The sequence below is a fragment of the Syngnathus scovelli genome, chromosome 16 (genome assembly GCF_024217435.2).
Source record: "Syngnathus scovelli strain Florida chromosome 16, RoL_Ssco_1.2, whole genome shotgun sequence".
NCBI classification, from domain to species: domain Eukaryota; kingdom Metazoa; phylum Chordata; class Actinopteri; order Syngnathiformes; family Syngnathidae; genus Syngnathus; species Syngnathus scovelli.
Genome location: NC_090862.1, coordinates 5,726,440 through 5,740,935, shown reverse-complemented (window position 1 = coordinate 5,740,935; position 14,496 = coordinate 5,726,440). Strand labels below are relative to the sequence as shown.

At 44.1% G+C, this 14,496-nt stretch overlaps 1 protein-coding gene and 1 long non-coding RNA gene across 8 annotated transcripts in view; one reads left to right on the top strand and one right to left on the bottom strand.

The window, feature by feature from the left end:
• Positions 1–4,201: 4,201 nt before the first annotated feature.
• The window catches only part of LOC125983944 (uncharacterized), a 73,917-nt gene continuing 63,622 nt past the window's right edge, over positions 4,202–14,496 (bottom strand). For both annotated transcript variants that reach the window (XR_007486817.1, XR_007486816.1), the window contains one exon: positions 4,202–4,326. This is a non-coding gene — a long non-coding RNA (uncharacterized lncRNA). The remainder of the gene's footprint in view (positions 4,327–14,496) is intronic.
• Positions 12,628–14,496, top strand: part of LOC125983788 (BAH and coiled-coil domain-containing protein 1) — a 46,097-nt gene continuing 44,228 nt past the window's right edge. For all 6 annotated transcript variants that reach the window (XM_068653434.1, XM_049745371.2, XM_049745370.2 and 3 more), the window contains exon 1: positions 12,628–12,882. The gene's annotated coding sequence lies outside the window, so the exon portion shown is untranslated. The remainder of the gene's footprint in view (positions 12,883–14,496) is intronic.

Sequence of the window (14,496 nt, the reverse complement as noted above, 5' to 3'; positions counted from 1 at the left end):
CCCCAGAAGCCTGAAAGAAAGGCTGAGCGCAGTGTTTTTGTGCCTCGCGTCGCAGAGTTTTACGGCCGCCGTTGGCTCCTGTCCCTAAAAACGTGACTCGCTTTTGGAGCTGTTGGAACAGAAGGGCGCTATTTCAAGCGGGACACTCGCATACCAACAATAAGGCCCTAGCTTCTTCTATTTCGACATTGTTGTATTTTCTGGCAATCTGGAAGCCCCTTGACCCTGTGCTACCACCTATTGGTCAGTCGTGGCTACTACAATCGAGATGGTTTGTACCTCCCTTTCGACTGACGGCGACTGCGAACCCGCTACCGGGGCTCGGTGCCTCTCGTAGTCACCGAGGTGCAATTTGTTGCGTTTGGACTATAACTGTCAGGAAGAGATACACTTCCACTTAAATAGCTGCCCATAATCTGCCCATCTCCCCGTATTATCCTAATTGAACCCATGGGCGGCCAGCGCCCATCAATAGCTGAGCTCATCTGCAAATTAATAAAACATGGGCCCTCACCAAATCTATGCCCAAGCTACTTAGAGCCACTGAAGCAGAGCGTTTAGATTCACCGCCAAAGAAATGGGGGCGCAATAAAGTGTGCGGCGATGTTGTCTTCTTTTTCCTTCAGAGGTTATATAACAATTGAATAATTCCTCTTTCAAATACAGTTGTAATCAAGCTTAACCTCAAATAACGGACGCTTTCCTAAGAGTAAATTGTTGCCTCGCCAGTCATGAACCAAACTGCACGTCAGGCCTAGCTTCCAAATGCTGCACTGAGGACTATTAAAGTTATCATGAAGTCAGGTGAATGATCCGTGGAAGTACAAGATGGCTGCAGTGGGGGGGGGCTTTGGACAGCGCGTCGATTCGGACCGACACGTTACGTGATGCGGGAGTCAACGAAAGCGCCGCTCATCATCATAAGACCTCCATCTTAATAACAGCGAATCCTGCAGGGCCGTAAAAAGCAGCCAGAGGTTATTAAAGGCATCTATCAAGTCGGCAGTGCCGATGATCACCCCTCTGTCGAACGTGAAAGCAAGACCGCGGCGACCAAACGCTTCGCTTTCTGTCTGCCGCGCTAGCAACAACAAAAGGCGAGGGATGTACAAAGTGCCATTGCAAGGAAGGAAGGAAGGAAGGAAGGAAGGAAGGAAGGAAGGAAGGACAAGGAGAACCAGTAATGGATACGCGACTGAGAGAAAAGAAAACGCAAAAGCAAAAAAAACCTTTTTCCAAATAAAATAGTGAGTAATGCATTGGACGGAGTGCAGGTAATGACCCAAACCCAAACTACGTTATTTTATTTTTCTCGGACAAGATAATAGAAAGAAAAGAATACAAGTCCATTTCCTAATTTTTCCTCACAATACTTTGAGTGTTGCTCAGAAAACTACTCCCGCATGGAGGCCATGTGCGCTGCATGTGTGTTTGCTAACGCTAACGATTTGCCACGATGAGCATGATGTAACAAAGCGTAATGTCAACTTGCATTACTGGAAATGGAGATCACGCGCCAGTGTTGAAAGTTGCCGCGTTGATTAACATAAAATAAAAACGGGACCTCCACTCAGCGCCATTGTCGCCGGCCGTAAAAAGCGAAGCCTCGAAGACATTAAGTGGGCGATTTACGGCCGGCGTATATTTGAAAGGAGGCTCGCTTAAACCTTATGAAGTCTCCCTTTCGCTTTCCTGCCTGTTGCTTCCGAATGCCTACCATTTCCCCGGCTTTATTTTCATTGGCTTTTAAGGCAGTGCGCTTGATAGTTTGCCTTTCAACGCACGGACGGCGCACGAGAACACACACAAAGAAAGCCGAGGGGCATTCAAAGCGGCGGAGAAAAAAAAAAAAAGGGGATTTTCCCGCTCAATGGCGGTGCAGGGGTCACGCGCGGCAGGTTTTAAAGCGTTTCTCCCGGTCCCGGCAGCGGGGGGGGGGGCATTAATTGATTGTCCGCCTCTCTTTGGTGAAGTGGCTTTATGACGGTTGCTGAAATACAAGCCGCAGTTGTAGATCAGCGGCGGGCGGGCGTACGAGCTGGAAATCGCCCCCGCGCGTTTTAATCTGCCATCTCCCGGGTTCTCATAACACTTTACAGCTCGATACATCTCATCAGCTTTTACGGGGCCGGCGTCACACAAAAGATCACTTTCCGTTTTTTTTTTTCTTTCATTCAACCTTTCAGTCAAATTTCTGAAACTTGCCGTCATGTACTAAGTGCGTCTTTGAAACATGAAGCAGCGCATGAACCTATTTGGAATTTTTAAGTTGACATTTATCGGAGTCCAATGCGAAACGTTTTTATCGTTTGATTCTAATTCCTTCCACTTCAAGTTCCGACAATTGTTCCTTGTCCAATAAGGTTGCTATCAAAGTTACGCCATTATACTCATATATATAAAAAAAAAAAAAAAACGTTGGCTGGTCTGGAGCAGATGGCGCCATCTCCACGCATGGCAACAGCTGGAGTTGAAAGCACATCTGCCCCGCCGGGGACGACGAGCGAGAGCGAGAGAGCCTGACCGCTTTTTTAGCTTTAGCGCTGACCTTCCCCTCGCATGTTTCGATCGGGCTTTGGGAACGCGGCACCGGCGGGGGTGCTCTTCCACTGTCTGATTCACACACGATGACCTATCAAGCTCGCCCGCGGGGGGAAGCAAACGTCCGGCCCAATAACGTCGTTCACACTCCCGTACACACCGCTGTGCTCTTTGTGCTCTGGCCGCTTTTACCTCCTTTTGTTCTACGACTGCTTCGCTCGCTCGCATGACTTTTATAGATGAGCTCGGGGTATCATTTGTACGGTGACACTCTGCCTTCAGCACTGCCTTTTTATTCCAGCCATGTTTGCACAGGTGTACTTGATTTGTTTCATTGTGTGAACGCTGAGCATTTATAAATGACTGCAAAGCGTTTGGCAGTCATGAAGTTGTCTACTTCCTGATTTTTTGCACGATGAAAAACTCCTTTGGGAGCCAACGAGCGTGACTCTTCCATCACCTTCCGCCGCCATACATCTCACTTGGGCCCCGGCCCGTTTTGCCATCAATCTGCCGTCGGTCTCGTCTAATGAGCTCATTAAGCACCGGCGAACGCTGATAAGAACCGCAGCGGCGATCCACTCCGGCGTAAAGACGAGAGCGATCGGCGCTCTTTTTGTTTTCGCCGCTGTAAACGCTTTGTCGTCGCGCAACTCGCACATCTGTCGAGTGCTTTTTATTGCGTGTGAAATTGCTCATTACGGCGCTTTTCTTTTCAGCGTGGGCCTAAACGCGTCCGTATTTCACGCGTGTGCTCGTTTCCACCGCGGCGTTATGGCGGCCATTCAAAAATAAGGTGATGTGTTACAAGTCGGCCTGGAAGTCTTTAAGTTTTATGTGCGTGCTTCTTGTGACTGGTGAGGGATTTGCAAGCTGCCAAATCTACGATGTACATTGTACAGTGATTTTTTTTTTTTTATGCTCCCTTTTTCAAAAAGTTGGTTGAATCCTTACAACTCAGATGTGAAGCAGAAACGATGCTGAGACGGTAAATATACATTTTGTAATTCACTTGATAAAAAATTTGCAGACAGTCATTTTTCTTGACTTCCTATCAAGACATAACACACCAGATAGATTCTTATTCATGTTTTAATTAAGAAAATGCAGTGTCTCGATGTTTTGGAAATTAAGACTACGAGAAGGATTTTGAGCTTTACGCTTTAAAACGCGTTGCCGTTATCCTGAACATAACTGACGGCAGCTGCTAATGAACAGCGCAGCCCATCAATACGTGCACATCAACCAATTTAATGGCCCAATCCCATCCAGTGAAGTTTTTATTCTCAATCCCGCCCCCCCCCTCTTTGGCAGACATTTGGATCTCATTGAATGCGTTTACATCCTGCGCAAATTGAAAACACATGGCGGTCCGACCCACCTGGTTGTGATCAACTACCGAGTTGGGAAGACGACGACGAAGCGGAGCGAAGCTTGAGAACACCTTTTTGATACTACGAACGGCTCCCGTTTAGTTCCGCTTGGTTTCATTTGTTTCATGCGTTTCCAGTTGACTGGGCGGCCGAGACGTTTCGCCACAAGGGGGAGTGCGGCAATACGCAACGTTAGTCAGATCAACACATTTTTTATTTTAGCGGAATTTGTTTCATTTGTTTCAAAGGGGAAAAATGACTTGAGCTATAGTTAGTTTTCAACACAATAAGATCATAAACTCCCAGTGGGATTTATTGTGGTCATCTCCAACTGTGCATTTGTTGTTGTTCTTCAGGATTTGTCTTTTAGTCCTCAAACTTTGATGGCACCATCATTTTCCCATGGATGTCACTGAAGATTAAACAGCATAAAAAAGTTTGGTGAAAAGAAACTAATCCATCAAGTGGACAGCAAATGTCCTCCAAACTTTATATCCCATGATACCACCTCCCTCTGTTGAGATTCTGCTTTTTGTTCCTGAAAGAATTCAGTAATATTTGCCTTCGTATGGTCAGTATAAATAATCTAAGTGCTGCACTTTACCGCGTGGAGAGAATATGTGCGGAGCCTCCGTTGAGTGCACGTTGTTAATGGGGGCATCGGAGAACAAGATGACCTTCATTGGCCCCGCCCCCACCCCCTGCGATCCATCCGTGCCCCATCTCACGCCACATCTGCTTTGACCATCTCCATCCCCCCGCCAGCACCTCATCAATCCCGCGTGTCATCGTTGCCACACTCGCGCCTATTGCCAAAGTAACCGGCGACACGGAGATGTGAAAAAATGATGAATGGATTTTTCCCGGACGGGAAGCGGCGTCGAGGAGGAGGAGAAGGCGCCCCACCCAAACGCATCTCTCCCAAATCCATTTTTCACTCGCTTGCCTCAGCCACATTTCTGTTATCCGTTAACCAAGTGGTCCTGTTCCACAAATATACTCCTCCAAAAATAGGGCTGCGTTGTTTTTTTTTCTCTGAGGACGTTGGGTCCCCACAATGTTTTTTTTCTGGAAGAACCGCCCAGCGCTGTATTTGATCCATTTGTGCTACGTGGACGACTCTGGCGCGTTTTATCGACGCCATTCCTTCACATCTGTCCATTTTCTTTAGCGCTCGTCCCCGTCTGACTTTGGGATGTCTTATACAATCAAAAGCACAAACGGCCATTCACACTTACATCAACACCCAAAGGACAATTTAGAGTTGTTCATGAACAAGAACATTTTGTTTAGATGAAAATCACAAGCCTGCATTGGCAACATTTCTCATGTTTGTGTCCAAACACGCATTTTCTACACGCCGTGTCGGCAATATTTGTGGAATTTGCCATGGTGGGAATGCATCACTGCTGCGGGTTTCACACTCGCGTTGTAGTGGAGAATGTGTCACTTTTTCCCCCATATTAAATTCTCGGGAGGTCTCCTAAAATAGCAGACATATACGAAACCAAAATGTTCTGGGGGGGGGAAAATATAGCTAAAAAAAATACGGGCAACAAATCTGGTGAGATTTGAGCAAGCTACTTTTTTTTTTTTTAAACTAGGCCTATCACTCACATTTCAAAATTTCGCCAGGCATCCATGGCAATCACGCTTTCCCAGACTGTTGTTCATCCATATCCATTCCTCATATCTGAATCAACTGGGAAATTCCAAAATGGAACTTGCCGAAAAATGAACCCAGAACAAGAAATTGTTTCGACTTCCTTCATGGCTCTCCAGACTCAAACGCTCGGCCCACCCCCCACCCGCTCACACACAATAATCAACTGTATGACTAATTAGGCAACGACTTCAGCCGTAATTAATAAACATCCTCTTTTAATTACATGGGGCTTTTCTTGAGATCATTTGTTGTGGTTGGTTTTTCTTCCCGGCGCCTTTTAAAAACAATCCTCGACGGAATCACGCCGCGTCTCTGACATCAATTATATCAAATAAGACAAAGTGCTCTTGTTAAAACCACGCCGCTGACACTACACACAAATGGAAAAAAAGCATCAGGTAAAACACATTTTTCCGACTTTTCTATTTCATCTCATCTAGCCGGTATTATTTCCACGCGCAAACTCGCCTTGCTTGTATGACCAAGAAGAACAATGGCAAAGTCCCGTTTCATCCTTTATGACGCGTATGGAATTTGTAATGATTTTAATTAGGAAAGGTGCAGTTGGCAACGCTGACACTCCAGGGGGCCCGAAGCCAATTAAAAATATGTGCTGATCAAACAGCCGGCCCTCACTAAGCATGCACCGCTGTCCTCCCGCCGCCCTCCCCCCACCAGAGCCTTGTGCTCCCACCAAACAAGCAGCAACACAGATCTGGTTCAAGGTTCAGCTGCTCCCATTAGCCGCACATTACGGAGGGCAATGACCAGCCAGTGGAAGTCCCGGAAGAGAAATCTTCAGAATCACAATCAAACGCCTGTGAGAAAATGTCACGCGGCCACAGAGGTTCCTTTTGATTCCCCCGTCCACGCTCACAAGAGACCCGGCTGAGCCCCCCCACTCGCCGCCTCACACTTCCTCCTATGACAAATGAGAGTGACAATCCAAGCTGGTATTAATTACCGACAGGCCAGAAATTGCAAATCCAAAAAAAGCCAGATATATTTTCCGAATGTTGGTATTTCTGAAGAATCGTCCATCTCTGTCACATCTCCTGGCCCCTATGAAGTCCCTCCTCCCTTTCCATCATTAGGCTGCTCTGTCTCTGCTGATTAATGACACTAATGAGCGTGCGCAGCCAGTCACTCTGTCACATTCCGTCTTGTGGCCGGGGACGTTCGACGTGTCCTCCTGCCTCGAGACGCCTTCAAGTCCTCCGCGAATATGCGAGTAAAGTTTTTTTTTTTTTACTTCTTATCGTTGTTACCCCTGAGCTGACCCCGATTGATGTAATCTAACCACCGAGGGGTAGATGGGACATCGAATTTAATTGGACAAGTGCATGCAAAAAAATAAAATATTCTTGTCACACAAACATATTTGTCTTAGCGCGACACACGGGAAGTTGTTTTGTTTTTAGGAGCTCCCTGGCATGTTTTTCACAATCCCTACACACTTGTCACTGTACATAAACCACAGCATGCGCCGTAAGCCAGCCACTTCTCCTCCGAGGCTTTTTTAGCCCGCTGCGCCGCAACATCTGAATCCAAGAATCTCTTTTGTTTTTGTTTTTTTTAGTCGTCTTGTTACCAGGCAGCCTTTTAACTTTGCTTAAAACCATCACTCGGTAAACAGTGGAAAAAAACGGTAATGCTTAACAAAATTAAAAAGGGAAAATATTAGCAAAAATCAGACACAAAAAAAAATATTGCCTACATTTTTTTAATTCTAAGAAAATAATAGAAGAATCTGTTGAGTGAATAAAATAAATCACATATGGTATTAGAAATAATCGGTTCCGGGTCATTGACAAAAAAGGTTTAGTGTTGACTAAAGTGTAAAAAATAAAACAAAAAATGCAGGCCAATATAAAACTTAACTGGAAAAGCACTTGAAGTAACATTTCAACATTCGATATTATCTATTGTGGGGTAGAAAGAAAGAAAGAAAGAAAAATGGATCCTACGTCTGAACAAATCGGGCCAATGTTTTTGTTGGGCTGCATAATCGGAGCGCGCGCCAAGTGATTTAAAACGCATCAATCTTGAGCGCAAAAACTGGGACGTGAGGCTTTCCTCTGCTACTATGCACACCCCAAAAAAATCTCCTTCCACACCACAACCATTAATCCAAATAAAAAAAAAGTAACAGGTGGCGCTGGAACACCTAACCACAAAGCCGTTTGCGTAAAAAGCTGACAAAACACCGACGAGGAATTACTCTACTAACAGTTATGTTTCAATACGACACGTTGATGAAACAGCAATTAAAACGTTTACATTGTAGCGATATGTTTGCAATAGCGCGTCACCTTGGAATCACAACAGCGGAAGCGCTTGTCTTTTGTGGCAAACAGGAAATGGGAATCCCCGCACTTTCCCCGCAGAGACTAAAATGCAACCTGCGTCAGTCAGATGGAAGAATGCAAACCTGTTGACAGGCTCGCCGCGGGCCTGCAGCAGGAGGAAGGGCAAAGGTGACACATTGTGGGGAGCTGCAGAGAAATGACAAATTTTAAGTCGACGAAAGAGGAATGCGGGCAAACAAGTAGGAGTGATGAACATTGGTATGAAATGTCTACAAAAAATGTATGCTCTAATAGTTTCGACGCCGTAGCTGTGGTGCAACGGCCAAGGGTTCTGGAGTTAAAAAAAACCCATACCCATTCACCAGCCCGTTATGCTATCAAAGGAGTGAACGTGTGCTTGCTTCAAGCTATTCATTAACACTTCACGTTGAAGTTTACTTACATTTTAAACTCACAATTACACATTGTAATCTGAAACGAACTAGCTAGCTTAATGCTAATGCAAAACGCTTGGGCTAGCCAACACGCGTCGATGTCGCCATGTTTACATTTCTTTGCGTTGGAACACAAACGGTGCAGCAACAGGTTCAAAAAAAGAAATTGGGTAAAAATGATCATTCTTGGATATTAAAGTGCTAAGCGCATTTGCTAACCAAAACGGCAGCACCTATGAAGCCACATGAACACTATACGGAAAGACTAGTAAAACTTTGTTCACTATAGTCTGCCTCAACTCTTCCAACAGAATGATTCTTTCTGTTTTGCTTTAAACACCACGTTCACTTGTCATAAACTAAAATAGTAATAAATGCCCTCTCCCATCTGCGGTTGAGTAAATACGTGCCCTCAGGCGCTAGTATCTTTCGCCAGCAGTCTGAGCGGATAATATCAAATAATACGTATATGATCAAATATAATATCTGAACTGGCTCGCGAGAGTGACATGTGTGGGTTTGTTTTGAACAAAAGCGGAAGTCTTGATCCACAAAATGTCATCAAGCGCTTTTGTGCTCTTAATGCTTAATCCTTTTTTGGGTAGGATTATTATTTTTGCAGTTTTTTTTAAACCCCAAAAGATAAGCCGCCCCTGTGAATAAAAATGTCTGCTGTGGTGGCCCACTTTTTTTATTTATTGAGGACATAAAGGCGAAAGGGCTGCACGGTTTGTCCATCTTGAACGTGTTCGAAGGCCGTCTGTCCTGTTGTGGATGTGGGCGGGAGGAAGGCGCTGTCAATCATCAACACTTCATTGATCAAGGACAATCCTCCTTGTAAAACTGCCTTTTTTTTACTTTTACAAGTCACTCAGCCAGCTTTAATTATCACGCAAGTTGTCCTGTATAAATTGTAAGATACATTTTACATTGTTAATTTTTTTTCCTAACCATTTTTATATTAATCAACCGCCCCTTTAAAAAGTAAACCGTATTAAAATGTATGGCTTTTTTTTTAAATTTAGCTTTATTCATATACACATAATTGCAGTCAAGATTATTTAAAATGTATGACTTTTATAATTAATGCTTAACCTTTGTTAAAATGTGCATTAATAAAAGACAGTGTGCATTTTTTTGTGGTAAATTCATATGGGTCATGTGATCAGGGAAGATTTTTCAAAAACTCTCTCATTATTTGGTGGCACATTTCAAATGTAACTTCTTCCAAATGTGTATTAATAATTGGCAGTGTATATTTGTAGTGGAATATTCATTCATTTTAAAGCATTTTATAATATTTTTGGAAGTTCATATGTGTTTATACTTTGTGTGTAATAGTAAAGGGCAGTGTGCATTTTTACTGGGGTGCTCATAAATGAGGGGAATTAAAATATGTGTTTATTTGGTGGTGGCCAACATTAGCATTACATTTCGACTGGATTTCAAAATATAGGCAAGGTGTATGCGGTGACAATAGTACAAAATATAACAAAAAGAGTGACACATAAAGGAAATTTTAATAAATGTGGAATATTTGATAGTACATGTGAACGACTTTTTCCTTTACCATAAATTATAGAATTTGATTGCAGAAATGATGAGAAATAAGAAATGCACGAATTTATTTTCTTAAATGTACTGTTTATATTCTTTGATTTGTTAAGATTATAAGACACATTAAAACTACGACATTGAAGCAGATCTTTTTTTTTTCCCTATCTCCAATGAGTGGGTGCTGACAATGGGAGAAGTGGCAGGCTTGAACGATCGCGCGCGCACACGCTCACACACAAGCATGTCGTTCGCGTCGTCTTTTCCCGAACTCACCGTGCAACCACCCACCCCCCTTTTCCTTTCCACCCCCAAACCGCAAATGTGCAAATTATTTACTTGCGAGCAATTACCGAGTGTTGTTTTTATTCTACCGCACCAGCCAGCCCACTGCGACAAACCTCATGCATGCCGCAGCCGCACGCGAAAACACGCAGAAATGTTTCCACGCGCGTCGTCTTCACTTAAAAACAACAACAACAACAACGATCCACGCACGACAAGCTTGCAACGATTTTCGGTGCAGATTTCGGTGGCAGGAACAGCTCCATTAATGCTCATATCCACGCTATCGTTCCCCCCCTCGCTCTGCAGTAGATTGCCTTTGATTCACGCTTGACTCGTTTGGCTTCAGGGCCAACGGGGGTCCGCCTTTGGATGGGTGGGGGGGTGGGGGGCGCCTTGAAACAGCCCCCCCCCCCCTTCTTATCCCTTTTCATCATCTACTCCAGGGACGCCTTGAAACCGCCTGGACAGTTATTGCCTTTTTTCTGCAGGCAGTCCAATGCGGACTGGCCATCAGCCAATCAGAGGCTTGTTTACATTCTAGTGACTGACAATACGATGGAGGCGCGCCAGCCAATCAGCAGCGCCGGTGTACAGACGCACACATTCCGTTTGTAAATATTCAAATGTATGGATAGATGTGTATTTATCCAATCATTTACTGAATCCCGTTTTATTGGGTGATTAAATAAACAAAATTGGCCTCATGAAGAATGTTTTCCCAACAGTTCCCAAAAGGAAATTTATCATTGACAAAATAAGTGTTTTTCTTTTACCAGGCTAACTCGTAGGTAATACGTTTTAAACTGCAATAAGACCTGAAAATATATCACCTAATATTTTGACATCGTTTCAGTTAAATAGCACATATTTATAAATTATATTTATGTTGAATCCCCTCTGTGCTTATTTTGGCGGACTTTGCGCTCCAGGTTAGACCCACGTGTCAAAACTGCAATAAAATATATGTTTTAAAAAAAGGCTCCATTCACAAGAATCCGACAAGCAGAAATGTGTAAAAACACTTTTCCGTGTTGTTTTATGAATACAAATAAAACAAGAGTCTAATAGAAAGAACCGCATCTGGTTTGACTTGATTTAGCCAACAGCGATTGCTGCCTCCATGCAGTAAATGCTGATTTTTAAAGTGCCGTGCAATTGGAAGCCTCCTCTATAAAAGTCATGTAAAATGGAACGTAAACACTACTGCAAGTGTGTATGACGCCGCGCAAAAACAAACAACAACACGTAATAGCGATCATTGATTGGAGCCGCGCTTCACTCGGCGACTCGCCTTAGGCTGGCGGCTTTCGAAACCTGCTGTGGAATAAAAACGAGTGCTGAGACGGAAGCACGGGAAGTGAAGACGAATATGTCACAGCAATACTCAAGTATAACGTGACACAAAGTGGCTGTGAGAAGGGATGACATTGCAGCAATCGGATTCAAAGTTCATTGGTGCGTTGGCAGGATCATTCAAAATCTAAAACCTGTTGATGAAGAAAGACGAAGACGCATTGCTGGCCAAACATTTTGCTGTTACGAAGCACGTCAGCAACAGCAGCTTTCGTCATGTGGCCAAATATTGGATTGTATTCGTAAAACCTGTGATTATTAGTCAATTTAAAACATTAAATGTCGACAAGTCGGTTCAACTCCTAATTCCCAAGTCAAATGTATGATTTGCATCACCCGGCATGAATTTGCGCCTCGGGTGCGTCCACACTTACGAGCACTGTTTGCAACCCTTTGCATTGAAATGCTAACGCTGCTATTTTAAAATACTTGCGATTTGATAGGATTTGAATTGTTGACTTTTTCAGGCTCCAGAACACTGTTGTCATGTAAACAAGCGGCTTTTCTCCCTTTAAAAGCGGCCTTGTGTGAACGACAAGTAGAGCTCAACACAACAGGGCCAAATATGCAAACTTACATTCGCTTTTTAAATTGGTGTCAGTTTTGATAGTATTTTCGAATTATTGTATGTCTAAAACTGCTAAAAACAACACTGGGGGGTGGGGGTGGTCTGTGTGTGGGGGGGTCAGCCCAGCCCCAGGCATCCCCCGAATCCTCCTCCACCTAACCGAAGAAAAATTTTGAATGGGCAGCAAAATTACTTTGGTCGGTCAATACAACAGATGCATTAAATGTTCCATCTGCTATAAGATATATGGCAGCGAGATATCGGCACACACAACACACAAGCATCAATCATTTTTAGGGGGCATCGCACTCATGTGCTGGCCCCTGGCATCCACTGTGCCTTGCACGCCCCTGTCTTGCATACAAGCATTGTGAACAAAAGCATCCTGTGCTTTAAATCTGCCGCTTCCCTCCGAGTAGATCAGCCAGAGCGACGCGCGATTGGCCAGCGCCATCGACCAATCACAGGCCTCGCTGCTCATTAGCATGCAGGTATCCAACCAATAGCAGCGCGTGTTTACCCTGCGCGCGGGCGCCAGGCACGCAGTTGCACCGGGAGAGAAAAGCGCCGCTTGGAAGGTCGGAGGCGCGATCGAGCCAGGCCGGAAGCGTCCCAGTCCCCGTTGCATCCCGACTCCGAGGCACCTCTCATGGACATATCGGAGCCGCTCGGCCGGCCTGCCTCTGTTTGAACGCTTCACCGCGACTTTCAATGGGCGTCGCATTTTTGCCTGCAGTCTCACCTTCAGCGATTTGTGCGATTTTAATTCATTCGTATGCAGGAATTTAACAGGCCAGTAAGTAGTGCTTCTTATATTATTGTTTTATGCTGCCTTAAATTAATTGAATGGAAAGAAATACAGGGCAAGCTTCCCGTCGTTTTATTGCATAACCGGCTGTTTTTATCTTTCTAAAATCTAAATGTGACGTGTAATAGTCTAAAATAAACAGGATGCGTGGGCTTCACATTGGGCAGAAAATATGAATTAATACAACGAACTGAAAATTGCATTCTTAAATAGTAAAATGTCATTATTATGATTGTTTGACTTCCTTAGCATTCAGATCAAAATAAATGTTTGTCACCATGCATTTAATTATTATTATCACTGGCGTAGTTTTTAAATTAAATCAATTTATTTAATGTGTTTTTCGTCAAAGATATCTCAAATTTAAGTATCTTTAGTATAGTTACTAAATGTGTAAAAAGAAAATATCGGTTGCTGTGTTCAGAAAAGTCGAAACTGTAGCAGCGAATCATGCTCCTGGCTCTCCCCAGCCGAGGTGCGCTCACCCTCGGCCGGCATTGTCGCGAAGGAGCGCCTGTCTCCGCAGCTCGGTCTGAGCCATAAACAAAAAAACAAACTACCCCATAATTAGATTTATTCTCACCCCTTTTACTAATATGCGCCAAATTTGTCAGCAATTTAATTAATTATGTTAAACTGCGTCGAATATTTTTACGTTTATAAACAAATTGATCAGTTTCTCGACGTTTCGGAGCTGCACATTTAAGGCGAAATGAAAAAATCGCGGAACAACCCCGCTCCCCGAACCCCCCCAAAAAATCGACTATTTGTAGATTTGAAGCATTTGAACAGCGCATTTAGCAGAAATGTCGATGACGTGTTTAGACGCGCCAGCATGGCGGGCTAATGGCTGCAAGCAAAGCCGAGACAAAGGCAGCTGACGGGCGGCCATTCGCCTCCAATGAGACCCCCCCTCTCCTCGTTCCTTCTCTACCTCCCTTACAATCTCAGCTGTCATGTATGCAGTGGCCATTTTCTTTACTCTTTTGCGCATATAAGCCGCATGTGCTTGCACGGTAGCTCACTACACGTTGCCTTCCTTTCATCATGTTTTCGACTACGTGGGAGATTTTTATTGTTGTGGATGAAGCACACGACACAGGAGCTATGTGTGTGTGTGTGTGCATGCATGTGTGTGTGTGTGTGTGTGTGTTTGTCATGCATGGGAGGAGGTGCAGGGGCTTGCATGCAGGAGGTTCAGGGGCACATAAATTACAAGCGATATTTATATTATATTATTCAATTAAATGTACTGTGGTCATCCTGCTGGGCGCAAACGTAATTTTATACATGAAAATGTGATTATAGCTCTGGTCCTATGTGTATATATTTTTGGTAATTTATTCACAATTTTATATCTTGGCTGTGCAATAATGTCCAATTGTAATAGCGATAATAATAAACGTGCTTCTCTTGATGTCCCGATGTCATCTAAGTCTTTTGCATGGTTAGAGTGGACTATAATGCACACGCACGCGCGCGCACACACACATACACACACGCAGGCACACACACGCGCACACACACTAAGAGGTTGATGACGCATCTTTGAATTTAAATGTCATGTATCCTCTTTTCACGTGACATTTTTTAAAATCTTGC